Source organism: Bubalus kerabau, chromosome 8 (genome assembly GCF_029407905.1).
Source record: "Bubalus kerabau isolate K-KA32 ecotype Philippines breed swamp buffalo chromosome 8, PCC_UOA_SB_1v2, whole genome shotgun sequence".
Lineage (NCBI taxonomy): Eukaryota > Metazoa > Chordata > Mammalia > Artiodactyla > Bovidae > Bubalus > Bubalus kerabau.
Window position 1 is genome coordinate 65463499 of NC_073631.1, and position 27146 is coordinate 65490644.

Below are 27146 nucleotides of genomic sequence, written 5' to 3' on the forward strand. Positions count from 1 at the left end.
ATCTATTTCTGCTTTATTGACTATGCCAAAGCCTTTGACTGTGTGGATCACAATAAACTGTGAAAAATTCTGAAAGAGATGGGAATACCAGACCACCTGATTTGCCTCTTGAGAAACCTGTAGGCAGGTCAGGAAGCAATAGTCAGAACTGGGCATGGAATAACAGACTGTTTCCAAATAGGAAAAGGAGTACATCAAGGCTGTATATTGTCACCCTGCTTATTTAACTTATATACAGAGTACATCATGAGAAATGCTGGGCTGGAGGAAGCACAAGTTAGAATCAAGATTGCCGGGAGAAATATCAATAACCTCAGATATGCAGATGACACCATCCTTATGGCAGAAAGTGAAGAAGAACTAAAGAGCCTCTTGATGAAAGTGAAAGAAGAGAGTGGAAAATTTGGCTTAAAGCTCAACATTCAGCAAGCTAAGATCATAGCATACGGTCCCATCACTTCATGGCAAATAGATGGGGAAACAGTGACTGACTTTATTTTTCTGGGCTCCAAAATCACTGCAGATGGTGACTGTAGCCATGATATTAAAAGACACTAACTCCTTGGAAGGAAAGTTATGACCAACTTAGACAGCATATTCAAAAGCAGAGACATTACAGTGTCAACAAAGGTCTGTCTAGTCAAGGCTATGGTTTTTCCAGTGGTCGTGTATGGATGTGAGAGTTGGACTATAAAGAAATTGAGTGCAGGAGAATTGATGCTTTTGAACTGTGGTGTTGGAGAAGACTCTTGAGAGTCCGTTAGACTGCAAAGAGATCCAACCAGTCCATCCTAAAGGAGATCAGTCCTGGGTATTCATTGGAAGGACTGATGCTAAAGCTGAAACTCCAGTACTTTGGCCACCTGATGCGAAGAGCTAACTCACTGGAAAAGACCCTGATGCTGGGAAAGATTGCGGGTAGGAGGAGAAGGGGACAACAGAGGATGAGATGGTTGGATGGCATCACCAACTCAATGGACATGGATTTGGGTCAACTCTGGGAGTTGGTGATGGACAGGGAGGCTTGGCATGCTGCGATTCAATGGGTTGCAAGAGTTGGACACAACTGAGTGACTGAACTGAACTGAACTGATAGTAGCTCATTGTTATTATTTTTTGCATTTACTTAATTCATGACATTAAACATTTAAAGTAGATGTAGTGGTGAACCTCATTTTCTTTTTGTGCCTTTCCTATTCACATATTTATGTTTATTTTTCTATGAAGTACATTTCTCTTTATTAATAATTTATAGGAAGTCCTTATTTAGTGAGTATATCAACTCTTTATCAGCTATGTAAATACTACTTAAATTGTAAATATTTAAATTGGTTTATATTTTTTTATTTTAACTTTATAATTTAAATTTTGTTTTATATTTTTAAATTCAAAAATTATATTTTTAAATTTAAAATTAAAAATTTTTTAATTTCTTAATAACTTCTACCTTGATATCATACTTAAGAAAAATCTTTCTCCATCCCAATTTTTGACACTTTTTCCTAAAAATAATTTCATGTTTATACTGGAATTTTAAACTTATTTTAATCTTTATTTTAGTATGGTTTCCTCCTTCTTCCTTTCCTCTCTTAATTCCTCTAGCAGATGTCTTTCAGGCACCCATTCTGTTCAGGCAGTCAATTTCTTGGTGCTAAGGAAATAGCAATATACAAAGATGAAATAGTTCCTATCTATCTTCATGGAGTTAACATTCTAATAAGAAAAATGGATACTAAATGCAAAATCCAAATAATATAGATTACAATGTCACAGAGGGATAAGTTCTATAAAAAATATTAGGAGGGGTATTGATATTGAATGGAGTGGGGTGTGTCATATAAATAAGCCAAAGAGAGTCGCTGTATATTAGCTCTTAGGTTGCATGTTTCTTCATTGCAGGATGAGCTCTATTAGCTCAAAAGCCCACTGGCACCAAACTCAAGTTTTTATTACACTCAATTATTTTAAATATAGCCCAAAGAAACAGATTTTTAGCCACTGACAGCCATTGACAGACTGTGCCCAACATCTGTTAGCTTTACAGCCATAACTATAGGCATAGGCTATAAAGACCTCAAGCAGATGTCAGCTTCACAACTCCCTGACCCAGACTCCCGGCTATGCTGCAGAATGATATCATCTGGACTCATAAACCCCGATCTGATCCCACTCTCCCCTACTTTCCTCCCCTTCTGAGCAGTGATCCCTGTACCATAGCCAGTGGACAGTTTATGACTGTGAAGGACTTCCTCATGAAGCAGTCTTGTCAAAGGGGTATCTATTAAATAAGGCTTTTGTGTGTCATTGGCCCCTTGTGCTCTCATCTTTTTCATTGATTAGCCCTCAAATCCCTCAAGCCCTCTGCAGAGTGCTATTTTATTAATAGTTAGGAAGACCAAGGAAGAGCTCACCACGGAGGGAGCATTAAACAGAGACCAGGAATAGCTGTGGGGGAAGGTTTCAGGTTAGAGGGCAGAGTAAGTCAAGAGGGCCGCAGGCAGCACAGAGTAAATGACAATATGCTGGAACACACATCCTGTTCTGTTTATTCAGCCAGGTTTCTTTCCTCCTGTTCATTTCAAAAGCATTTTTATTATTTCCTAAAGTCCTAAGTATCTTTGATATGGCCTTTCATTCTGTTTCTTCACTTCCCTGGTGGCTCAGATGGTAAAGCGTCTTTCTACAATGCGGGAGACCCGGGTTTGATCCCTGGGTTGGGAAGATCCCTTGGAGAAGGAAATGGCAATCCACTCCAGTACTATTGCTTGGAAAATCCCGTGGACAGAGGAGCCTGGTAGGCTACAGTCCATGGGGTCGCAAAGAGTTGGACAGGACTGAGCGACTTCACGTTCACATTCTGTTCCTTCACTTCTGAGTCTTAAGCCAATGCAGCCTCATTCCAAGATGAGCAGTTACATGTTACTTATTGTTTTCCTTCTGATGAATGTCTTGGAAAATATCAAGAATGTGTGTTTCCAGATGTGCTTTAAAATAGTATCTGCTAGTTTTAAAATTAGAAATTCAATTGGAGTCTTCATCTGAATTGCATGGAACTACAATTTTAATTGCAATCTTTACATTGTGGGGTTTCTGACCAGAAACATTGAATGGATTTTAAATTTTAAAAATGTCACTAAGTAAAATTCTGTAATTTTCTTCATATAAGTCACTACATTTAAAGTGTATTCATATGCATTTTGTGTTACAACTGCTATTGAAAATTCAAATTTTAGGTTTTTATTATATTTTTAATAGGTTATTGCTAGTATATAGAAAAGCTAATTGCTTTTTATATTTGTTGGTTTTATAATCAGCCATTTTAATTAAATCTCTTACTAAAACCAATGATTTTCTTGTGTTTCCTTCTAAAATAGTCACATCACTTGCAAATTGATAATTTCACTCATTTTTTCACTTATACCATTTAGTCTGTTGTCTTCTTATTGGGTTGCATTAGCTAAATTCCTTAGAGGGTTTCCTTTTAAATTACAGAGTCTTTATATGTATTCACTGATTTTTCTATCAAAGGTTGGTATATATTTTTTAAGATGTTTAGACTTTGTAAAGTTCAGGGATATACCTTTTCAGTGGGATACAATATAGTCTTTTATTCACGAGGAGATGGAAATTTTAGGACACACAGAGGCAAACAGAGTTCAGTCAATGGGTTTTGCTCCTCTATGCCCTCTCAATTTGGAGAAGGCGATGGCACCCCACTCCAGTACTCTTGCCTGGAAAATCCCATGGACGGAGGGGCCTGGTAGGCTGCAGTCCATGGGGTCGCTAGGAGTCGGACATGACTGAGCGAGTTCACTTTCACTTTTCACTTTCCTGCATTGGAGAAGGAAATGACAACCCACTCCAGTGTTCTTGCCTGGAGAATCCCAGGAACAGGGAAGCCTGGTGGGCTGCCGTCTATGGGGTCTCACAGAGTCGGACACGACTCAAGCGGCTTAGCAGCAGCAGCAGCTCTCTCAATTGGGAGTCTCCAGAAACCCCTGCGCTGCCACAACTCCCGGGCAGGTGAGACACTTGAATAGTCTGAACCCTGGGGCTGACAAGCCTCGTGGGGAGAAGATGATGTGCTCGGAGGGTTTTACTCAGACCTGAGCCTCCAATGGGAGAAATAGGTAATGGTTCTTGCAAAGGGTAGGGGTTAAGACACCTACCTTACTTGGTATTTGTTACAATCAATTAACCTACATTGACACACCATTCTCATCCAAAGTCCGTGGTTTACATTAAAGATCATTCTTGATGTACATTCTATGGGTTTTGATGAATGTGTATAATGATGTCTACCATTGCAGTATCATACAGAGTAGTTCCACTGCCTTAAAACCCCCTACCCTCTGCCTGTTCATCCCTCCCTCTCTCCTAACCCCTGGCAACCACTGATCTTTTTACTCTTTCTAGTTTAATTTTAGAATAGAATTTTAAAATAGAATAGTTTTAGAATGGTTTTATCTTTTCCAACATGTCCTATAGTTGAATTCATGCAATGTGTAGCCTTTTCAGATTGGCTTCTTTCACTTAGTAATATACATTTAAGTGTCTTCCATGTCTTTTTATAGCTTGATAGCTCATTTCTTTTAGCACCGGGTGGTATGCCATTGTATAAGGTGTTCCACAGTTTGCTTATTCATTCACCTACTGAGGGACATCTTGCTTGCTTTCAAGTTCTGGCAATTATGAATCAAGCTGTTGTAAAAATACAGGTGCTATTTTTTGGTATGGACATAAATTTTCAGCTCTCTTGGGTAAATACCAAGGAGTTCAGTTGCTGGACTGTGTGGTAAGAGTGTGTTTAGTTTTGTAAGAAACTACTCTAGTGTCATCAAAGTGGCTGTACCATTTTGCATTCCCACCAGCAATGAATGAGAGTTCCTGTTATTCCACATCCTCACTAATATTTGATATTGTCTGTGTTCTGGATTTTGACCATCCTAATAAGTGTGTAGCAGTATCTCATTGTTGTTTTAATTTACAATCCCATAATGACAAATGGGGAACATGCTTTTTTTCCATCTGTATATCTTCCTGAGTGAAGTGTCTATTCAGGTCTTTTGTCCATTTTTTAAATCAGGTTGTTTGTTTTCTTACTGTTAAGTTTTAAGAGTTCTTTGTATTTTGGTTAGCAGTCTTTTATAAGATCTTGTGGCCTATCTGTGGCTTGTCTTCCCATTCTCTTGACCGACTTTCTTTTTATTAACAAGCTAGTGCCAACAATTAGCTAGCATAGTGCACTGAACAATCTCTTCACTGGGTTTTGCCTACATTCTGGGGACAACTGTTCTCTTGACTGCATAAACAGTTCTGTATGAGGGTTCTGATTACAAGTACAGGTTTGGGGATGTGTTATTGGGCTTCCCAGGTGGCCACTAGTAGTAAAGAACCTGCCTGCCAATGCAGGAAACATAAGAGACACGCATTTGATCCCTGGGTCGGGAAGATCCCCTGGAGGAGGGCATGGCAACCCACTCCAGTATTCTTGCCTGGAGAATCCCATGGAGGGCTACAGTCCATAGGTTCGCAAAGAGTTGAATATGACTGAAGCAACTTAGCATTAACACAGGCATCCTGAGTTTAACTTGGTTCTACAGTCGTGTCTGACTCAGTCCATGGGGTCACAAAGAGTCAGATACAACTGAACAACAGTTCATGCATGAGGTGTGTTACCTCGATAAATTAATCTCGCTGTTCTCAGTACCCTCCGTAGCAAATGGAGATCAAACCAACACTCATCCTAGGGTGGCTGTCAGGATGTGTTTTGCTGTGCTCAGTTGTGTCCCCATGGACTGTGTGACCCCATGGACTGTAGTCCGCCAGGCTCCTCTGTCCATGGGATTTTTCCAGGCTGTCAGGATAGAATGAGCCAATTCCAGTTGGGAATTTGGCACAGTTGATGGGACATAGAAAATTTTCCAAAAGTGTTATTATGGGTGTTATGTATTGTGATGTCTTTTTTTTGCCTTTGGTGTCTTAATTACTAAGTTTTACTCTTAGAAATATGTTTTCTTTTTAAAATATGAGTGATTTCAGGAATGGTAATGAAAGTTGTATCTACAGTTACCTTGGTGGCAGTCAGCATTCTACTGTTCTGAGAGCTCTGTTCAAAGGTTTTGGAGGTCCCTTCTTTTTTTTTGTTCCTTTTTAAAGTGAAATTTAAAGGGGCTTCCCTTATGGCTCAGGTGGTAAAAATCTGCCTGCAGTGCAGGAGACTTGGGTTCCATCCCTGTGTCAGGAAGATCCCCTAGAGAAGGGAATGGTAACCCACTCCAGTATTCTTGCCTGGAAAATTCCATGGACAGAGGAGCCTGGCAAGCTATGGTCTATAGGGTCACAAAGAGTCAGACACGCCTGACTAACTGAGCTAAAGTGAAATTTAAATGGATTATTAATTTGGGCAGCTTGATAACACACGTTGTTTGTTACCACTAGACATTTCTCTCACCTAACCCCATGGGCAACACATACGGTGATTTGTGCTTAATTAGTTCTGCCCAATAAAATAAGGACTTCACTGCATATTATATTACTATCTAACTTTTCATATAATGATAATAATTACTTCCATTTATTGATTACTTACTGAAATGCTGACACTGTGCTAAGCACTTTGCATATGTACATTATCTCATTAATGTATGTATATTGTTATCACCGGAGAAGGCAGTGGCACCCCACTCCAGTACTCTTGCCTGGAAAATCCCATGGACGGAGGAGCCTGGTAGGCTGCAGTCCATGGGGTCGCTAGGAGTCAGACACGACTGAGCAACTTCACTTTCACTTTTCACTTTCACTCATTGGAGAAGGAAATGGCAACCCACTCCAGTGTTCTTGCCTGGAGAATCCCAGGGACAGCAGAGCCTGGTGGGCTGCCGTCTATGGGGTTGCACAGAGTCGGACACAACTGAAGCGACTTAGCAGCAGCAGCAGCAGCTATGATGTGGCTCAGACAGTAAAGCGTCTGCCTGCAATGCGGATACTCGGGTTTGATCCCGGGGTTGGGGAGATCCCCTGGAGAAGGAAATGGCAACCCACTCCAGTACTCTTGCCTAGAAAATTTCATGGATGGAGGAGCCTAGTGGGCTACAGTCCACGGGGTCACAAAGAGTCAGACACGACTGAGCTACTTCACTATGATGCCACTATGTGCATACCACCACCAGATACCGAGTTGAGATTTCAAATCATTGCTCCAAAACCAGTTGGGTAAGGAAAACTTCAGAAAGGGAAAGTGAAAGTCACTCAGTCATGTCTGACTCTTTGTGACCCCACAGACTACAGTCCATGGAATTCTCTAGGCCAGAATACTGGAGTGAGCAGCCTTTCCCTTCTCTAGAGGATCTTCCCAACCCAGGAATCGAACCCAGGTCTCCTGCATTGCAGGCAGATTCTTTACGAGCTAAGCCACAAGGGAAGTCCAAGAATACTGGAGTGGGTAGCCTACCCTTTCTCCAGCAGATCTTCCCAACCCAGGAATCGAACAGGGGTCTCCTGCATTGCAGGCAATTCTTTACCAACTGAGCTATCAGGGAAGCCTGAGGAAAACTTAGGGGGGTGGTTTAAAGAAATCCAGCTTTCTGGGTGCCCCACCCCACCCCAGACCTACTGAATCCGGCAGTCAACTTTCTGCCCCTTACTGAACTTATCGTATACCCACAAATGTTTTACACTTATCAGAGGAAAGAAACCTTCCAGATCCTGGGAGGAAAGAACAGATGTCAGGAAGTAAAGTTGTGTGGGCTTATTGGTAGAACTAAATGAGTTTATATCCAATTATGAACAAAGGCTGCCAAACTCTAAGGGAAAACTTACATAATATGTTTTCTTTCCCCAGAGTTCTCTGGTTTGTTTTTTCTGAATCTGTTTCTGTGGCAATATGGCTATACTTTTTAGAGGTTTTCCTTTATGCTAGTTATGCCACTTTCCCAGATCTAGTTATAGAAGGGGGTGAAAAGAAAGTCAACATTAACTATTCTTTTTGAGAAACCAGCCAGTAACTCAGGTTTTGATGACTCTAAGGGCAAAGGTCAAAGTGAATGTTCAATAGGTCTTTCTTGATAACAGCATATTCTTTAAAATAAAAGCCTAACTCCTCAGCGTGGGAGGTAGATGGGTTTTGGTTCAACCAGACAAGACAGATAAGTTTTCTCTCTGACATCTGTAGAAATTAAGTTACCTTCATCATGTTGTTGTAAAGTTGTTAGTTCATCAGTGGTTCTAAAGATAAAACAAGATAGGTTTAGGATCTGGCAAACTAAGAGCTATTCATGTTATTTCCTATGGTTATCATTATTATTGTTATAAATTATAACTAGTAAGAAATGTTGAATAGAATAAGTGAAAAACAAGTCTTTTTTTTTTTTTTTTTTTTTTTGAGGAAACTGCAGTGCAGATTTGGAATGGAAATCCCAGTGACCTATTCCTACTTCAAATGTCTGCTAAAGATAGATAATTACAAGCCACTTTGTTTTGTGCCATTTAGAAATTTGTGCCTCCTTCACCCTGAATATAAAAGGATGCTTTGTTCAAATCCTGGGGCGCTTGGAGTCTTCAGGGAGAGCCTGTCAGTGTGATGGATCTTCCTGTTCTGACAGGAGCTCCTATCTGCTGGATGGTATTTTGGATCAGGTCCTTGGGGAAAGGACCCTTCATTCCCAGTGAAGGTCACAGTGATTATTACTGGGCAATGGGACATCATTCTGTTATTGTAAGTCATTGGAGTCAAATAAAAATTTCCTAGAAATAGTAACTGTGCTGTGAGTGGCTGGTCCAGAATTTCCGTGAGTTCTCCATTCAGGTGTAAATGAGGCGCTCAGCAGAGAATAACCCTTTTCTGCAAAGCAGCCTAGGGCAGCCTGTCCGGAGATTGCTATAGCGAGGACGGATGGATTCATTTTGACATAATGTGCTCTGAGTTTCCAGAGGGAACTGTGCTTTCCGCTCCCTTTGAAAATGTTAATTCAACTTCGGTGGGTGTGTTTGCAGTTTGGCTGGGAAAGGCCACTGTAAGACAGGTCAAATAATGGAATAAACACTTCTGGCTGAAATGCCCTTCCTTTCCTTTCCATCTGGCTGACTCTTCCTTACTTTAGACTCCAAGGAAGCATGATTTCTTACTGCACTGTAATTATCTGCAGCACCACTCCTGTATCTAACCAATCTCCAGCCCCATCAGTTCTTGTCTTTGGAATTACTCAATTCTACCCATTTTTGCCCATTCCCACTGTCTGGCTTCTAACTGCCATTATCTCTCATCTGATTTGTTTCAATTACCTTGTCTCTTATACTTGTCCTGCAATCCCATCTCTACCCTTGAAAATCTAATTATATCACAACCTTATTTAAGTCTCTTACATGCAGCTTGGGCTTCTGAGGAGGCACGGTGGTAAAGAATCTGCTGGCCAATGCAGAAGACACAAAAGACACAGCTTCGATCCCTGAATCAGAAGATCCCCTGGAGTAGAAAATGGCATACACTCCAGTATTCTTGCCTGGAAAGTTCCATGGACAGAGGAGCCCGGCGGGCTACAGTCCATGGGGTTGTAAAGAATTGGACATGATGGAACATACACACAAACATGCAACTTGCAAAACAACTGGAAAATCCAGATGAACCCAACAAACTAAGATAAAACAAAATTACAAGCATGCAAAATCTTGCCATCTAGATATGTTAGGGGAAGCACACTGATTGAAACCGCCCACCCTGGCCAGGCACCATAGTAACTATTTGCATGAGTTGTTTTATGACAGGAGATCCTGATAAGGAGTACGGAACTAATAAGCCACCACCAACCAGAAGAGTTTGGGAAAGGTCTAAAGGAGACACCATGTATCCGTCCACTTCCCAGAATCCCTCTCGATAGCATCCATCTTGGCTGAGCAATGTGTGCGCCACCAGGAAAGACTCTGAATTAGAATGATTGGCCAAAGACCACCCAGAATCTAATCCCATCACCATAAAACCCGAGACTGTGAGCCACACAGCAGAGCAGTTCTCCTGGGTTCCCTTACCATACTGCTCTTCACCCAGGTGCCTTTCCCAATAAAATCTCTTGCTTTGTCAGCACATGTGTCTCCTCGGACAATTCATTTTTGAATGTTAGACAAGAGCCCAGTTTTGGGCCCTGGAAGGGGTCCTCCTTCCTGCAACAGATATAACAACTATTAACATTTAACTGCAGAAATTACTAGAATTTATTTTCTATTTACACACATATAATTTTTTCTAAAGTAGGATTAGACTGTAAACACATGCTTTTTTTTTTTTTTTTTTTTTCAACATGGCAACATATTGTAAACAAATAGGACAGGAGGAAGAGAACCAAGCATGGCTCTCTTGACATAAGAGAAACCATTTTTGGCTTAATCCATTTTCCATTCTAAGCCTAGCCACAAGGCTTGCCTTTGAACAGTTCTCAAGGTTAACAGTTCTCAAGATTAAGCATCTTAAGGGAACAAACAACTACTGTCGGGCAAAAGAATTTGCAATAGCAAAAATAATCTCTTACTCCCGGTCAGTTGCTCAGTGGTGTCTGACTCTGTGATACCTCGTGGTTTGTAGCCCACCAGGAGAAGTCCATGGAATTCTCCAGGCAAGAATACTGGAGTGGGTTGCCATTCCCTTCTCCAGAGGATTTTCTCAACCCAGGGACTGAACCCGAGTATCTGATCATTTGTTAAAGACTCCCAGTTCTGATTAGCAGTAAAGATTAGCCTGAAGTGCTCAACCACCAAATCAACTAAAACCTAATGGATGGTGATGTCAACATTTTCTGACCCTAGTGACCTCAATCCACTAAAGTTTGAACTCAGTGGCCCACCTAAGCCCCTTCTTGAATATGCATGTACGCTTAGCTTAAAACTTCCCCTATTTTGCTGTTGGAGAGACACTGCTTTGGGAAAGAGCCCCGGTGTCCTCTTTACTTGCTGCAAGTAATAATACATTCTTCCTTCTCCTGATCTTAGTTGTGTCTTTGGGTTTGACACCTACCAACAGGCAAATCCATTTTTTCGGGTAAAAATGCCACAGCTTCAGTTCAGTTCAGTTCAGTCGCTCAGTCGTGTTCGACTCTTCGCCACCCCATGAATTGCAGCACGCCAGGCCTCCCTGTCCATCACCAACTCCCAGAGTTTACTCAAACTCTTGTCCATCGAGTCAGTGATGCCATCCAGCCATCTCATCCTCTGTCGTCCCCTTCTCCTCCTGCCCCCAATCCCTCCCAGCATCAGAGTCTTTTCCAATGAGTCAACTCTTCGCATGAGGTGGCCAAAGTACTGGAGTTTCAGCTTTAGCATCATTCCCTCCAAAGAAATCCCAGGGCTGATCTCCTTCAAAATGAACTGGTTGGATCTCTTTGCAGTCCAAGGGACTCTCAAGAGTCTTCTCCAACACCACAGTTTAAAAGCATCAATTCTTTTGCACTCAGCTTTTTTCACAGTCCAACTCTCATATCCATACATGACCACTGGAAAAACCATAGCCTTGACTAGACAGACCTTTGTTGGCAAAGTAATGTCTCTGCCACAGCTTATTACCCTATAAATGGACTTGATCTACATTGTTCTATTTTGTTTCATCATAAATATAAATTATTGTTTATATAACCAATGCCACCATTGTTTTATTCTTATTCTATTTTTTTCACTTTGTAACTAACATTGTAAATTATATACTTATTTAGAAACCATTACACATCCTTAAATAATTCTTTGGCAGAAATATTTCTACTCATAGAATTGTTGAGGTAAGGATATGTATGTTTATATATATTCTTTTTCTTGTATAATATGTGATGTATATTTTCAGTTTACAACCAAATGTAGAAATTATTTATGAAAGTGTATGTTTTAATAATTTTAGGACTTCCATACATGACTTCTTCAATTTTAGGCCTTTGATTCTGCTCCAACTCTCCATTAGTTGTCAAATGTCTTTATATATATTTTTAAACATTCAATACTAATATGGCTTCACACCACTGTGAAACCAAGCAGAATCCTATGGGACTCTCCCAGGTACAAAGCCCCTATGTCCCCCATTTCTTGTTTGTAGAAAAAAAAAGATTTAATCTCCTAGGCCTTCTCTGAGTTCCAAAGAGCAGAGTCAACTAGTTACTTAATAAGAGAAGAGAGGAAACAGAGAAAGGAAGGAAAAGCAGTCAAGAAACAACAGTTCAATGATGAAAGAGTCCTAGTTCCTCCTGAAGGATATACATAATAATCTGACATTTATCTTCAAGTTGTTCTGCAGGAACAAAGACTTTCCTACCCAGAAGGAGGATGGTGGTATATCCCTGACTGGTTGGAACCAGAAGGTTGCTGGTTAGGATTCCTGAAACACCACCCTGTTACCTCACCAGCAACAAGTCAGAAGGTCCATGAGCTGATCACCTATAATCCCCTCCCCTAATAATGTCTTTAAAAACCCTTGCTGAAAGTCATGGAGAGTTTGGGTCTTTTGAGCATGAGCTGCTTTTTCTCCTTGCTTGGTGCCTGCCATAAACACTGTACTTTGCTTCACCCCAACGTGGTGTCAGTAAATTGGCTTGGCTGTGAGGTAGGCAAGTGGATCCAAGTTCAGTTGGTAATAACTATATATCTGCATTTGTCATTTTGTTATATTCATACAAAAAAAGGTAACTTGGCAGCCTATGAATCCCTGAGCCCCCAAACAACCCCTTAAGATGATGGATGTCTTCTAATGATCTGATATTTGGTTTACTGTGGGTATTATAAGTAAACAATTTTGTCCTGCCTGAATCTTTGAGGGCTTTTCCTTTGACCTTTATAATTTTAGTGCCTGGTGCATAAAATAAATATTTGTTGAGTGAATGAATAAAAATGCTTTGCTAGGATGTTGAGTAGATGATGGTGGAGGTGGCGATGCTCCAGGTATGCTTTCAATTATTGTATCTAAAAATGATAAGCTCTTGAAACCTGCTTCCACAAGACTTTCTTGCCCTCCTTTGCAAGCGCAGGAAAGATTTCTTATAAGTTTGATTCTGCTTTTCTCTCATTGTTTCCCCCTTGTTTCTCTTCCAGGAACACCCTTGGATGTCTTTCATTCCTATTTCCTCTTACTTTGTTTTGACTTCTTATCCTTTCTTTTGGCATTCTAGAGGCTTCTCAAACCTGCCCTTCCAGTAATTGATGGGATTTTTCTGCACCATGAATTGGTCTTTTTTTGGTTGTCATTGCTGCAAGTGTTGTCTTAACAGCTCCATTCCCCACAATGGCTCCTTTCATGACATCTTCTTCCTTTCCTCTCCCTGCCTTTTTGTTTATGATGCTGCTTATGCCTTCTTACATCTTTGCATGACACTAAAACATTTCCTTGAAATATCTTTTTTCTATTCATTGAGGAGTATTTTTTTTAGAGACATCTTTTTCTTCTGAGCCTTCCAGATGTTTTTTTTTTTTTTCTTGGTATAAATTATGCTTCTGCAGTTCCAAATTACTTGATGGATTTCTTCTTTTTCTCAAAAAAATAGCCAGATTTCTTTTCAGATTTAATGCTTAGAAGCAGATACAGTAAATGAATGACTCTCATTCCTGCTCTCTGCTCAGCATATGATGAACCAATAATGCATGTGTGCTAAGTCGCTTCAGTTGTGTCTGACTCTTTGTTACTCTATGGACTATTAGCCTGCCAGGCTTCTCTGTTCATAGGATTCTCCAGGCAACAATACTGGAGTGAGTTGCCATGCCCTCCTCCAAGGGATCTTCCCAGCCCAGGGATTGACCCCACATTTCTATGTCTCCTGCATTGGCAGACAGATTCTTTACCACTAGCATCACCTGGGAAGCCCAGACCAATAATCAACACCCTTTATTTCATTTGCAGGCCAGGTCAACATGCACAAACAGCTCCAGGCCAACTCCAGATTTCTGATGGGTCTTTATCCAAGGGAAGTCATCCCTCTCTTTCAGTTGCCTGATTCTTTAGGACTCTTAATTATGGTAGTTAGGTATGTACACCCCGCACATACACCCCCTCACATACCACATCCACATACATGCATATGCCAAATGCATACCACATACACACACACAAATATATACCACATACACACACTGCATATCACACATATATATTCACTCATTATATCAAGCACATACCATACAACACATCACACATGCCACTCATTAGACATACTACATGCTCACACATGCTGCACACATATACTGCACACCTCACATGCCACACACACACCACACAACTCCCACCCACTCCCAACATGGTCCATTATGAGGGGACTTCTCTCTGCTCATACAACCAGCTCCTCACTCATGGGACTGCACATGACATTATACCTTGAGTCTTCGCCTACCTTCTGCCCAATTTCCCCCTGGGACTTGTATTCTTTCTAGAGAGTAGTTAATGGGCTAAAGAGTCCATGCCCTGTTTGTCTCACAGCCCAACAGCTTCTAAGGATGAGCTTAGCTCAGGCCACAGGCAATGCCTCTGTCTCACATTTGTTGACAGTCTGTGTTTTATGTGGAGCAGAGAGCTCTTTGGCTTGGTGTGTCTCAGTGCAGCTCCATCTGCTTCATAAGTAGTGTCTTTTCCTCTTTGATTCTGATATTAGATTGTCTGTCAGTGATTGTTTTCAATAATAATGAGAGTTTTCATTTTTTCCCCACATTTTTAAAGTGAGAAATGGGACAGGTTGTATTGAAGACTGTTGTCCAGGCACAATCTCAAGTTGAAAGTCCATCTAGATTTTTTGCATAAGAAAAGATAGACAAAATCTGTCTGGCAGCAGTATGAGAATATATTTGGAATCCTTATTAAAGAATCAGGTATGGAATATACATTTATTTAGCAAGGTGCCAGCTGTATGAAAGAACCTTTTCTTGTTTCCCATAATATTTCTGAAACTTCTAAACAGTGCATACAGACAAAATATCATTATCCAAGGATAATGTGTTATCACTTTTTTCTTAGGGCAAATCTTTTCCAGGTCACCTGCTGCTTAACATAGCTATGAACAGTCTAGCATGCTAACCATCTGACTCCATTCTCCTAAGTCATGAGAGAGAAAATGGATTTGCAGTAAATTATGCCAGGCATCAGCATCTAAATAAAATGGAGAGTCCCCTCTCCTGCCCCTCCCCTGAGAGATGCAGGGGTGGGGATGATGTTTGCTTACCCAGCACATCTGCTCTGAGGGCCTTTCTCCTCACTCTAGCCCTCTGACAACCAACGAAATTACCTTCCCATTTTCCACTCATTGTACAAACACCCTCCTCAGTTATTGGGTATTGAGCACTCATTCACTCCTGGCATTGTCACCACATGCCATGAGCTCTGGTTAAACTTACAGAACAAACCCCATCCCCCACCATTCTCTGCTCTGTGCTGACCATGGACCCCTTCTCTCCAAGCCAGTAGGATGAGGAAAAGCATGGGATTCAAGATCAAACAAACCTGGATTCCAATTAAGCACCTTGCATCTACTGAGCACTTTGTTGAGCACGTGACTCCCCATTGCTCAAAGAGAGGTAACTGTGTCCCCTTGACTTTGCATGTCTCATGGCATTATAGAGAGAATGTGTGTAGAATGTGCATGTGAGTGAAATAAGGTCACATCTGCAATGTGCCTGGATATTATCTCCATTTTGCAAAACAGGAAATCTCAGAAGGATGCAGTGACTTTTCCCAAGGTTGTAAGGCCGTGAGGTGGCAGAGTTGGGTACTTTGCACTCTGTATTCATTAGGCTACAGCTACTTCCCCTCTGGTTCCCAGATTCACAAACACGGAGGTTCAGCAAAGATACCTACAAACACTCTATTCTATCCCAGTCCATAGTCATTCTACAAACTCCAGAACTCCCTGGAGTCTTCATCTTAGATCTAGGAGTGTCCTTAATTATGGAAAAGCTATTTCTAACTTTTTCTGAACCTCTGAGACTTGCATGAGGTATTCAGGGACTAAGGAATGGATAATTTCAGATCAGCCCAATCCCAGAAAACAGTCCTCTAACACAGAAGTCTTCAAGTGGGGTCTAGGGACACCTGAGGTCCCTTGAAACATTTTTGGGAGGGGGGTCCTGCAAAGCCAAAACTATTTTTACAACAGTGCTGAAATGTTATTTGCTTTTTTACTCTTCCTCTTTCATGTGGTGTTTTCCAAAGTTACATGATGCCTGCCTCTGATTCTCTGACACCAACCAGGTATCCAATGATTGAACTCAGTTCTGACACTGACTGCCAGAGTTGGTGTGGACATCACAGATTAAGAATTCAGTCCCACAAGATTGCCCATTTCAGACGCATACCACAAACGGGGTGCCAGGTGACCCACACTTCTGCTCGGCTGGCTGCAGATTTGGGAGTTCCTACAACCTTCCCTTCCCCTTTTGACAATTCATTAGAACAACACAAAAAACACAAGATAACCCTTTACTTACGTCCACCAGTTTATTACAGAGCCTACAACTCTGGAAACAGAAGAGATGCACAGGGCAGTGGGCAGTGTGCACACACAGCGTCCATACCCTCTTTAGGAACACACCCTTCACCACTTTGATATGTTCACCAACCAGGGAGCTTCTCGAACCCCATTTAGGAGATTCAATGGATGTTTCATTGCATTCGTTACATTACATTAAATCATTGGTCATTGTTGATTGAACTCAATCTCCAGTCCCTCCAGAACTCAAGGGTGGAGCTGAAAGTTCCCACCCTCTAATCACAGGTTTGGTTCCTCTGGCAACCAGCTCCCATCCTGAAGCTATCTGGGGCCCTCCAAGAGTCACCTCATTAGTATAAACACAGGTACAGTTGGAAGGGGCTTCTTAGGAATAACAAAAAGTGCTTCTCTTACCTCTATCACTCAGGAAATTTCAGGAAGTTTAGGAACTCTGAGCCAAGGTGGAACAAAGGTCAATATATCTATTTCCTACTATACTACACATGTATAGCTGACTGATAAGAAACCAAGCAATCGTTTTTTTGTTTTGCAAAAAATAGTTACTTTCCATAATGCATGTAATTTCTGTTTATATTTTATTATTATTTGAAATAAATGGATAAAAATATTTTTTAATTCCTCAATTTTATTTTCTAAAACGGTAAATACTTCTAGAGATAAATTAACTCACGTAAACACAAGTTTTTTGGGAGCCTCAATATTATTTTAAAGTGTGTAAACTAAAAAATTTAAAACTTCTGCTCTAAAATGTGATGCCTGAATAATTCCCAGATAGATTTGCTCATCCATTGTGTTTATTCCTATGCTAATACTCCCCTAAAAGGCCACAGTGACCATTTAGAAGGCCAGGGGATTCCAGATCCTTTAACCGAGTGGGAGGGCAGGCATTTGACATGTTTGATGGGGAAGTCCAAGTTCTCCATGCAGGATGTGTCTTGATAAAAATGTCTTTGGTTCCAAAGCCCACACTTTCTGGATGAGCACTCTGATTACTCTCTGTTCCCTGATGAATAACTGCTCAGATAACCATTATAGACTCTGCAATCCCAGGATCTGAAAGTAATTTCTTCCTAAAATGAGACCCTGAGAACCTTATGGGGCCTCTGGGGATACATCTCATTTGGGGACACGACTCATTCAGAGCAGCCTTGGTCCAAATGGTACCTATACAGTGATTGTCTCTGAGGTTTCCAGGACTCTCATTTGGATTCTTTTTCTCCTCAGCTGCTTCTCAAATCCTCAGGCTTTTCATACTCTCTTATATCTCCCCGTTGTCTAACCTGCTTTCAGAAAAAAAATCTAAGAAATTCATTTATACTGAAGTATATGAAAAATGAAAGTGTTAGTCACTTAGTCATGTCCAACTCTTTGTGACCGCATGGACAGTAACCCACCAGGCTACAGTCTGTCTGTGGGATTCTCCAGGCAATAATACTGGAGTGGGTTGCCGTTCCCTTCTCCAGGGGATCTTCCCAACCCATGGACTGAACTCTAGTCTCCTGCATCTCCTGCATTGGCAGGAAGATTCTTTACCACTGAGCTACCTGAGAATCCCATATGACTGATAAGTCTTGCTATATATCTTCTCCCTGGAATTTTTATATTTTAACTAAATGAATGTGTCCTGACTTATAGGATTTTAGACATTAGAATGTGATAAAATGTTCTTGGTGGTGGGGATTTTCTGATATCTAGTAAAGCACACCAAGAAGGGCATTGTCTGGTCACTCTCCCTCTAAGAGAAGCAGCTGCAGGCTCTGAACACCCCAGTCTAGGCGGGAAGCAGACAAGAATAGTGCTAAGTTAGAGGGACAGAGGGCTTCCCTGGCAGCTCAGCTGGTAAAGAATCGCCTGCAATGCAGGAGACCCCGATTCAATTCCTGGGTTGTGAAGATCCCCTGGAGAAGGGATAGGCTACCCACTCCAGTATTCTTGGGCTTCCATGGTGGCTCAGATGGTAAAGAATCTGCCTGCAATGTGGGAGACCGTGGTTCAATTCCTGGGTTAGGAAGATCCCCTGGAAGAGGGCATGGCTAACCACTCCCGTATTCTTGCCTGGAGAATCGCCATGGACAGAGAAGTCTGGAGGGCTACAGTCCTTGGGGTTGCAAAGAGTTGGACATGACTGAGCGACTAAGCACACACACACAGAGGGAGAGAGGGGAATTAGGACCCTTAAGCTGTGATGCCCTCCTCCTAGAGCAAGACCCCCCAGTGCTGCTCTGTGTCCCCAGGAATTGTGTGGCAAGTGTGGAGAGGGGAGAAGTGAACGGTCTTAAGCATTTCAGTGGTAAAGGGAGGAAAGGGGGTGGGTCGGGAGAACTGTGCAGTATTTTTAAAGGATCCTGGTTAAATCATGACATCTAACATTTGTTTAGGACTCATGTATGAGACACAGTACTTAGCACTTTTCTTCCTGATCCCGTATAATTCATGTGCCGACCTCATGACAGAGGAGTTTCTTTCATCTTCATTTAACAGTTGAGGATATTGGAGCAGAAAGAAGTCAAGTAACCACCTTGTAAGATATCCCAACAGAAAACAGGTGAGCCAGGATTTGAACCAGAAACCCTGTCTCTGCGACCTGCTGTCAATAGATATGCTCATTTGCTCTTCTCAGATAAGGGTTAATGTAGGGAGATAGCGTTTTTGTGGCAATGATCAACTTTTCCAATATCAGGTAAGACGCCTACAGTGTTGGGAGCCGCGTTAGGCATTACTGACAAAATGGAGGCACGGCCCCAGCCCCCTCTCCTCATTCCACAGGCATGGACCCGGGATGAAGGAGTTAGGCCTTGTAATTCTGACTTGTCTTTTCCTCTACTCGGCTGAGACTGAAAAGGAATATTAAGGTGCTTATTGTTCTTGAGAGGAGCATGAGAAGGCACAAAGCCTTCTGCATCTGTGAATAATTCATAAAGTTAATCATTGACATTTGTTTAAGGACTTTTACAAAAGAGTGTTCCAGGATGAGCACATAGGCCGCAGCTTGAGACCATGGGAGGGATTTCTATCTAAAGCCTATTTGTGAGGAAAATGTTTATGGCAAAGGAGTTTACCAAATTTAGGGCTTAGAAATAATTAAAATAGTTAGAAGTTAAAGATTTAGGGAATGTTGTAAAGTTAGCATATTTTACTATAGCTTATAGAAGTTAGGAATTTTTAGAGACACTATAGCTAGGAGCCTTTTTAAGAGATAGTGAGCTCAGGATGTTAGGGGCAAACAGGATTTAGGAAGATAAGTAGTAAACTGAGGAATGTAGCATGAATTACAATTTAATCACAAGTTAACTATAGGACACATTAGAGGAAGTAGATAATAGATAGTAAGGCTGATTCTGAGAGAATCACTGAAGCAGGAACTCTGTTTGAAGAGCAACAGTGATTTATGGACATAATAAATCTGGGTGAGGGGGGACTGAAAATGTCAAACCTCTGACCTAATGCTTTTGTAAAAGTATAAAAGAAAATCTTAAACTTGAAATAAATAGGCAGTCCAAGAAAACTGAGAGGCTGCCTCATTTTTCTCGCCGACACCGTCCATCTCTTCAGGTTGATTGCCTGGCTGCTGGAGCCGGACTCCGGCACTACAGAGTGTGTTGTTTGCCATCATTTTATATGTTGGTAAATACCATACAATCGCTTGTTTCCTCTCTGATGGATAAATGGCAATGCTTTTGTTATAATCATTTCATGGTTCAAGTAACAACACTCTCCACTGATAGAATTTAGAGCACAGTCTTCAATCTCAAGTATGTTCTCTGCTGAATGAGGCCTGAAGCACGTGTTGTGTTGTGCTCTGCTTAGTTGCTCAGTCATATCTGACTCTTTGTGACTCCATGGACTGTAGTCTGCCAGGTTCCTCTGTCCATGGCGATTCTCCAGGCAAGAACACTGGAATGGGTTGCCATGCCCTCCTCCGGGGTATCTTTGCAACTCAGGAATTGAACTGGGGTCTCCTGCATTGTGGAGCTACCAGGGAAACCAGAAGCATGTGCTACCCATTTGTAAACTAACACCTGAACAGCTCAATCCTGAATGCAATTTACCCACATCTAGCACCTCAACTCTGGAGGCCACCCACACCATCCCTCCTTCTCCAGGTTTTCTCCCTCATTCTGACTGTGGCTTCACTCAACTTTCTCTTGGAGGTATATTCTAGGATTGCTTCCACTAATGCCACTCCAGGCTGAATAACAAGCTTCCCCATCCCAGTGCTGTCCCTACCAGTGGTCTTCCCACATGGCTGCTCCAGCATCAGGGCACCGCTGGGGCTACAAAGATGAGCCCACCAAGGCTCTGCAGTAACAGCATAGTTGAGGCTACCTGCATTAGCAGACAACCTCCAAACACAGTCATTCAGGCAGCTTTGCTTTAAAGACCCTGCTGTGTCAACACAGCCTCCACACTCATTACTGAAAGTGGAGAGACAGACAGGGTAATCTTAAGGGGACATTTTCAGGACTTCAGCTTGGAGGTGACACAATCACTTCTGCTCACATTTCATTGAATTGAGCAAATTATAATACATGACCCCATCCTGAGGGAAGAATTATTTCTGCTACACATTTAAGATAAGGTCACACAGAATATTCTATAAGGCTGACTGACAACTCCTTTGTAGAGTCTCCAATAATTTTCTGAGTCTTTTAAATGCTTCATGGCATGAGCTACTTTATAACCCACTTGTGCTGCATTGGCTGTCAAAACAGGGATTTTCTTGGGAGAAGGACTTTTTGGACTCACATTCCCATGTGCTTATCCCATGAGAAATGTTGGCTTGGGACAGCATTGCCTTTACATGCTTGTGCGTCTTGATTTTACTAAAGTAGGTATTCTTTCTTTGCTGTCTTTCAAGCAGTCTGAATTATGAGGCCAACATATACCTCTGCTCTATTCTGAAGCATCAGCCAAGCAGAGAGGAACTTGCCACAACCATGACAACCAGGCTCCTCTCACTCATTTCCCCCATCAGTTTTCCTCAATTAATCTTCCTCCAGACAGAGGAAGCACAATAAGACTTGTCATTTGTGTTCATCTGCACACACATCTCTGCTGTGAATTGCACTGTACAATTTCTATGAACATGCAAGTGGTCTTACATCCTTCAAATAATGGTACGTCCTCGTTCATTTGGCTCCTGGTCTCTGTGGCACTTCTTGATGCATGGTTACAGTCACTGGGTAGCCTGCTGCTGCTAAGTCACTTCAGTCGTGTCCGACTCTGTGCGACCCCATAGACGGCAGCCCACCAGGCTCCCCTGTCCCTGGGATTCTCCAGGCAAGAACACTGGAGTGGGTTGCCATTTCCTTCTCCAGTGCATGAAAGTGAAAAGTGAAAGTGAAGTCGCTCAGTCGTGTCCGACACTTTGCGATCCCATGGACTGCAGCCCACCAGGCTCCTCCGTCCGTGGGATTTTCCAGGCTAGAGTACTGGAGTGGGGTGCCATTGCCTTCTCCGACTGGGTAGCCTACCTGCCATCTAGTCTCGACCCCAGCTCTGCTTTACTCCTGAGGCTGGTCAGAACAGCTGACTGGATCTTGGATGGGGTACAACCCTGAGGAGCCTCACTTAGTCAGTTTTGGAGCTCATGTGCCAGCTAAGAATCACCTACTTCTCTTGGAGTTCATCTTCCAGGGAACCTATCACCTGTGGGAATTCTGAGGCAGTCGTGTGGATGCTGTAATATGCAGAAGTCCTTCTATCGGAGGAGTTTTATGACCACTTCTGAAGGGCACCATTGGATTGAATCCATTTCTATTAGGCGTTTACACCAAGATTTCCACAACTGCAGCCAAGCACTGACACATAGTCCAATTCCAGCATCATCACTAGTCTCTAAGAATCCACTCCTGCTAAGAACCATGTTTCATGTTATTCTCGCTCTTGTGTGGCTGTGTCTTGAATCCTGGCTGGTTCTGTGGCCCATACCTGAGCAATGAAGCATGGCAGAAGTGAAACATCAAAGCCTGGGCCATAGGAGTCCTTCCAGCTTCTACCTGGTGCTCCAGCTGCCACCCTCCAAGGAAGCTCTGAAAACATCCTTGTGAAGAAGAGAAGACACTGTCTTACAGTCCTTGATAAGCTCCCAGTGGTCCATCTGCATCAACATGTTAGTCACGCCAATCAAGACATTCCTAGCTGAGTCCCAGACTTTATGGAGTCCACACTGTGGACCTTGTTTTGTCATGCTTGATTTCTTGACTGTCAGAAACATGAGGGATGTTTTCAGTCACTGTCATTTGGTATTATTTGCCACCTAGGAATCAATGACAGAACAGAGGACCCTTGTTTATGTGAGTAATGTCCTTTGGAGTGTCCAGTGGGTTTGGTGCCTGCTGTGTGGTGCACAGTGGGTTTGAGATCCCATTTCCCAAGGCTGTCATATCTGGAGGGACCTGGAAGAAGGCCTGGGAGAGAGGGTTGGCTTCCCAGCCAGTGGGGAAACTTTTCATTTCCCAGTCACAGATGCTGCAGTCTCCCCAGTTCCCAGAGTCATTCAGGGAGTCCAGTTCTGTGCTTTAGTCCTGAAGCCTTGACCTCCTCAGAGATGTGAAAACACAGCACCTAAACTTTTGCATCTTTGTTCTCCCTGTATTCTGCAGTGCTTCCCAGGTGGCTCAGTGGTAAAGAATTCCCCTGCCAATGCAGGAGACCTGGGTTCAATCCCTGGGTTAGGAAGATCTCCTGAAGAAGGAAACGACAACCACCTCTAGCGTTCTTGCCTGAGAAATCCCATGGACAGAGGAGCATGGTGGGCTATAGTCCATGCCATTGAAAGGAATCAGACATGACTGAGCGACTATAAAACAACAATAATAACAGACATTCTACAGGACTTCGGCTCCCATAGCCTTCCAGTCTAAGGATTTTCCCTTTATTTCTGGCACCTCAAAGTTTCACCTTCTGCCTTTAAGATAAGTTAGTAATTTTTTAAAATACATGTTTTTCTTCTAAAAGTTTTAATTTGGAGTGGGGGTAAAGGTGGGTTACAAAGGAGGAATTCCAGAGGTTGCTCCATCTGATGTTTTAATCTCACTTCCTTATCTTCTCTCTAGAATATTTTTGGGCATTTGCTCCCTACATCACAGGACTGTGTTAGCAAAACTGTGAATGTGCTAGCTCTTTTAAAAGATGTAAATTCATTCAGAAAAGTGAAACTATATCCTTGGTTTCTAGATGATTAAATTCATAGTTGTATTCTATTGATGCATAGGATGGTTCTGACAATTGAAATTCTGTTTCCTGTGGGGACCAGTGATGGTAGTTACTGATCAGGGAGGTACCTTTCTTGCCCAGTCTGGTCTTCTTTTTAACAGCCACTGAAGAGCTGTGTCCTTAAGATCATGACCACTCATAATCCATCTCTGCTGCAGATAACAGCTAATAGAGTCAGGCTGCTCATATGGATATGCTCCTAGATAATGTAGAGGTTTCCACCCCCCTCATTTATATTTTAATAAAACTAGCAGATAGGGCTTCAAGCTGTAACATTCAGTAAAATAATCAATATACTGAAATGTGGCCCTTTGACAGATGCTCAAATGAGTATAAGGCTATCAGGAAGAAAAAATGATCAGTCAGTCAGTTCAGTTGCTCAATCGTGTCTGACTCTTTGCGACCCCATGAATTGCAGCGCGCCAGGCCTCCCTGTCCATCACCAACTCCCGGAATTTACTCAAACTCATGTCCATCGAGTCAGTGATGCCATCCAGCCATCTCATCCTCTGTCGTCCCCTTCTCCTCCTGCCCCCAATCCCTCCCAGCATCAGGGCCTTTTCCAATGAGTCAGCTCTTTGCATGAGGTGGCTAAAGTATTGGAGTTTCAGCTTTAGCATCAATCCTTCCAATGAACACCCAAGACTGATCTCCTTTATAATGGACTGGTTGGATTTCCTTGCAGTCCAAAGGACTCTCAAGAGTCTTCTCCAATACCACAGTTCAAAAGCATGGAAGCAGAACTTAGATGATTACATAAGTCCTTTGAGAAATGAATAAAGGACCCAATCAGAACTAATTAATTCTTCTTATATCCATATGCTGTCTTCTGGCTTATATACTTAAAAACATCTCTGGTTCAGTTGTACCTCTGCTCAAAGACTTCAGTGATGACCCAGTGCCTTAATTTATTTCACCCCAACATCTAAAGCTGGTCTTGGGTCTCAGATGCTTCTGCAATCTGGTCTCAACCTACTCTTAGAACAGTGATTCTTAGCCTTGGGTGCATTTTTGAATCACTGGAGAGATTTATAAATTGTGGGTGCCTTCTCACATACACAACATTATAATGAACATGCATGCTAATTATATCATTATCTATATACTGTCATACCCATCAACCAACTTCACTGATGGAGTTGAGTTTTGAAGAGATCATTTTAGCTACAGGGTGAAACAAGACATTATAAGACAACAGAAGAAAATATGGCAAGGAACGTAAGTGAAAAAGTAGATTGGAGAAATTGGAGGGTTTCAGATGGGTATTCTTGGCCTCAGACAATTAATTAAATTAGTGTTACTTAAATATATACAATATGTTAGATCTGGTGGTTCTGAGTGAAAGGAGAAAAACGATGTATAAAAACTATGAAACAAATCATCCACCTTGACCTTGGGTACACAGTACAGTGGGTTAGATAATATAAACAAGCAGTTGTAACTGAAGTGGCATAAAGAACTACACAAAAGTTATAATGGGGAAATAAAGATCATATCATGTGGCAAATGTTTATGGAAAAATTAATAATAATACTGAGGTGTGGGTCCCACCCCAGAGGTGCTGATTTAAGTGGTCAGGATAGAACCAGGCATCAATGCTTTTGCAAAGTCCCCATTAACTGGAATGTTCAGCCAGTGACAAAGAATGTGCTGTATAGTCATATCCACACTTCTGGGCTGCTGTGGGGCAATGGAAGCAACACTGCCAAGAAGCCTGGGCTCAAGTCTCAGATTTCCTGGTAATGACAGCAGAGGAAAAATGCTAACATTTCTTGAGCAGGATCTGTGTTGGGCATTTCACGGACATATTCTCAGTGTTTCTCAACCCTGACTGCATATTAAAATCATCTGAGAACTTTGAAAAACTACTAATGCCTTGGTTTATAGCCAGATCAATTAAATAAAAACTTTGTATGAGTCAGGACATGATTTTTTTTTTTGTAAATGCTCTTGCAGTTGATTATCTGAAGGATGTTGAGAACCACTAGTTTTGGAGTTCATGAGGTGATTCTAGTGCATATATTTTTAAACCTATTCACACTTCTATGGAGCTCCTCTTATTCCCTAGCCAAGCAAGCCTGTTTGCCATACCCTGGAAACACGACTAAGGAGACCCACAGGCCAAGGAGAGCTTCTCAAATATCCAGCATCAGGCCAGATACAAAGATCTTTCTCTTACTGGCTAGAGGACTTACTTTCAAGCTTTTAGTCAGTCTTTGAGGCTCCAATCTAGGAAGTACAAAGGGCACATTAGTCACTAATAGTGGAATCGAGAAATAGGTAATTCACAGTGGTTTTCTCTCCTCTCTCTAAAGGCAGGTCATTGTATATTTTGTTTAAGGATCTTGAGGAGAGGGCCAAAATAACTAGGAATAGTTCTTTCTACACAAATTCACTAAAATTTTCAGGTTTGGTCAGAAAATAGCCTAGAAAGGTATTTCAAGTAGGAAAGGCTTTAGATACAGGGAATGAAACTTAAGAGGGCTCATGGAAGTTTTGGCTTGAGTTCATTAAGCCAAAAAGCACCTGAGTAGCTACAAAGCTAGTACAGATGATCTTAGTTTCCCTTGGCACCAAAGCAGGCAGTTTGCAGGAGCTCACTAGGACTTGGCAAACTTCAAGAATCTTTGGAAACACCAGGAAATCAGATACTTTTTAAGAACTTGCTTAGAAGCTACTGCTGATAATCTCCTGTTTGGCTTCTTATGTTTTTGCAAAACTGCCACTGGAGAAAGTGGTTTCTCCTTCTCAATTCTCTTTCAGATCTCATGTCTCTACCCCTCAGTGGCAGAATGTGACCCGGAAGCAAATGGGAAAAACAGTTCTGGGAAATGAAGACTTCTCCCCTGTGATGCAAAGCAAAATCTGGAGAGAGGGAGAGATGACATGGAATTAACAACAGACAGTCTGGCAAAATGAACTAAAGGTAAGTCAAGACAAGCTTATTTGGGGGAAGACTTAGAGGGAAAAAAAATACAAATAGATAAAAAAGAAATATCAAGAAAACATTTCTCTTGAAAGCAGAGGTATGTAGCCAGCAGGAAAGTGCCTCTGTGTGCTTGCCCCTGCAAGGCTCACAGAATGACTTTGTCGTGGCGAATTTGCCAGGGTCTATGGTTTAGTCCTCAGCATAGCAGGTCTACAAATTAGGCTTCCAGCCTGCACCCATCACCCCCGGCCCTCACAGTTATCTGATAACAGTCTCTCTGAGAGACTTAAGTAGTCATTAGAAGGTAGTTTCATGATCATATAATCAGAACTAGAATTAGTGGCTGGTCTTGGAGACCCCTTCAAACCCTCCTAGACAAGTGTGTGATTAATATCTGCATCCACACTAGACTTCTATTCCACAGTGCCTGGGGCACTCTTTTGCTCACCACTCAATCCCTGGCACTTAACATAAGCCTGGTGCATGGTACTGTTCCATGAACTTTGATCGATTGAATGGATATATAATCGTGGTAACACCTGAGGACATAT

The 27146-nt window shown here is 41.9% G+C and overlaps 1 protein-coding gene and 1 long non-coding RNA gene across 3 annotated transcripts in view; one reads left to right on the forward strand and one right to left on the reverse strand.

Moving 5' to 3' along the window:
* The window catches only part of NPSR1 (neuropeptide S receptor 1), a 156346-nt gene that overhangs the window by 80177 nt on the left and 49023 nt on the right, over positions 1 to 27146 (reverse strand). The window lies entirely within an intron of this gene.
* Positions 1 to 27146, forward strand: part of LOC129659228 (uncharacterized) — a 46926-nt gene that overhangs the window by 14589 nt on the left and 5191 nt on the right. Inside the window, exon 2 of the long non-coding RNA XR_008717898.1 lies at positions 26430 to 26592. This is a non-coding gene — a long non-coding RNA (uncharacterized LOC129659228). The remainder of the gene's footprint in view (positions 1 to 26429; positions 26593 to 27146) is intronic.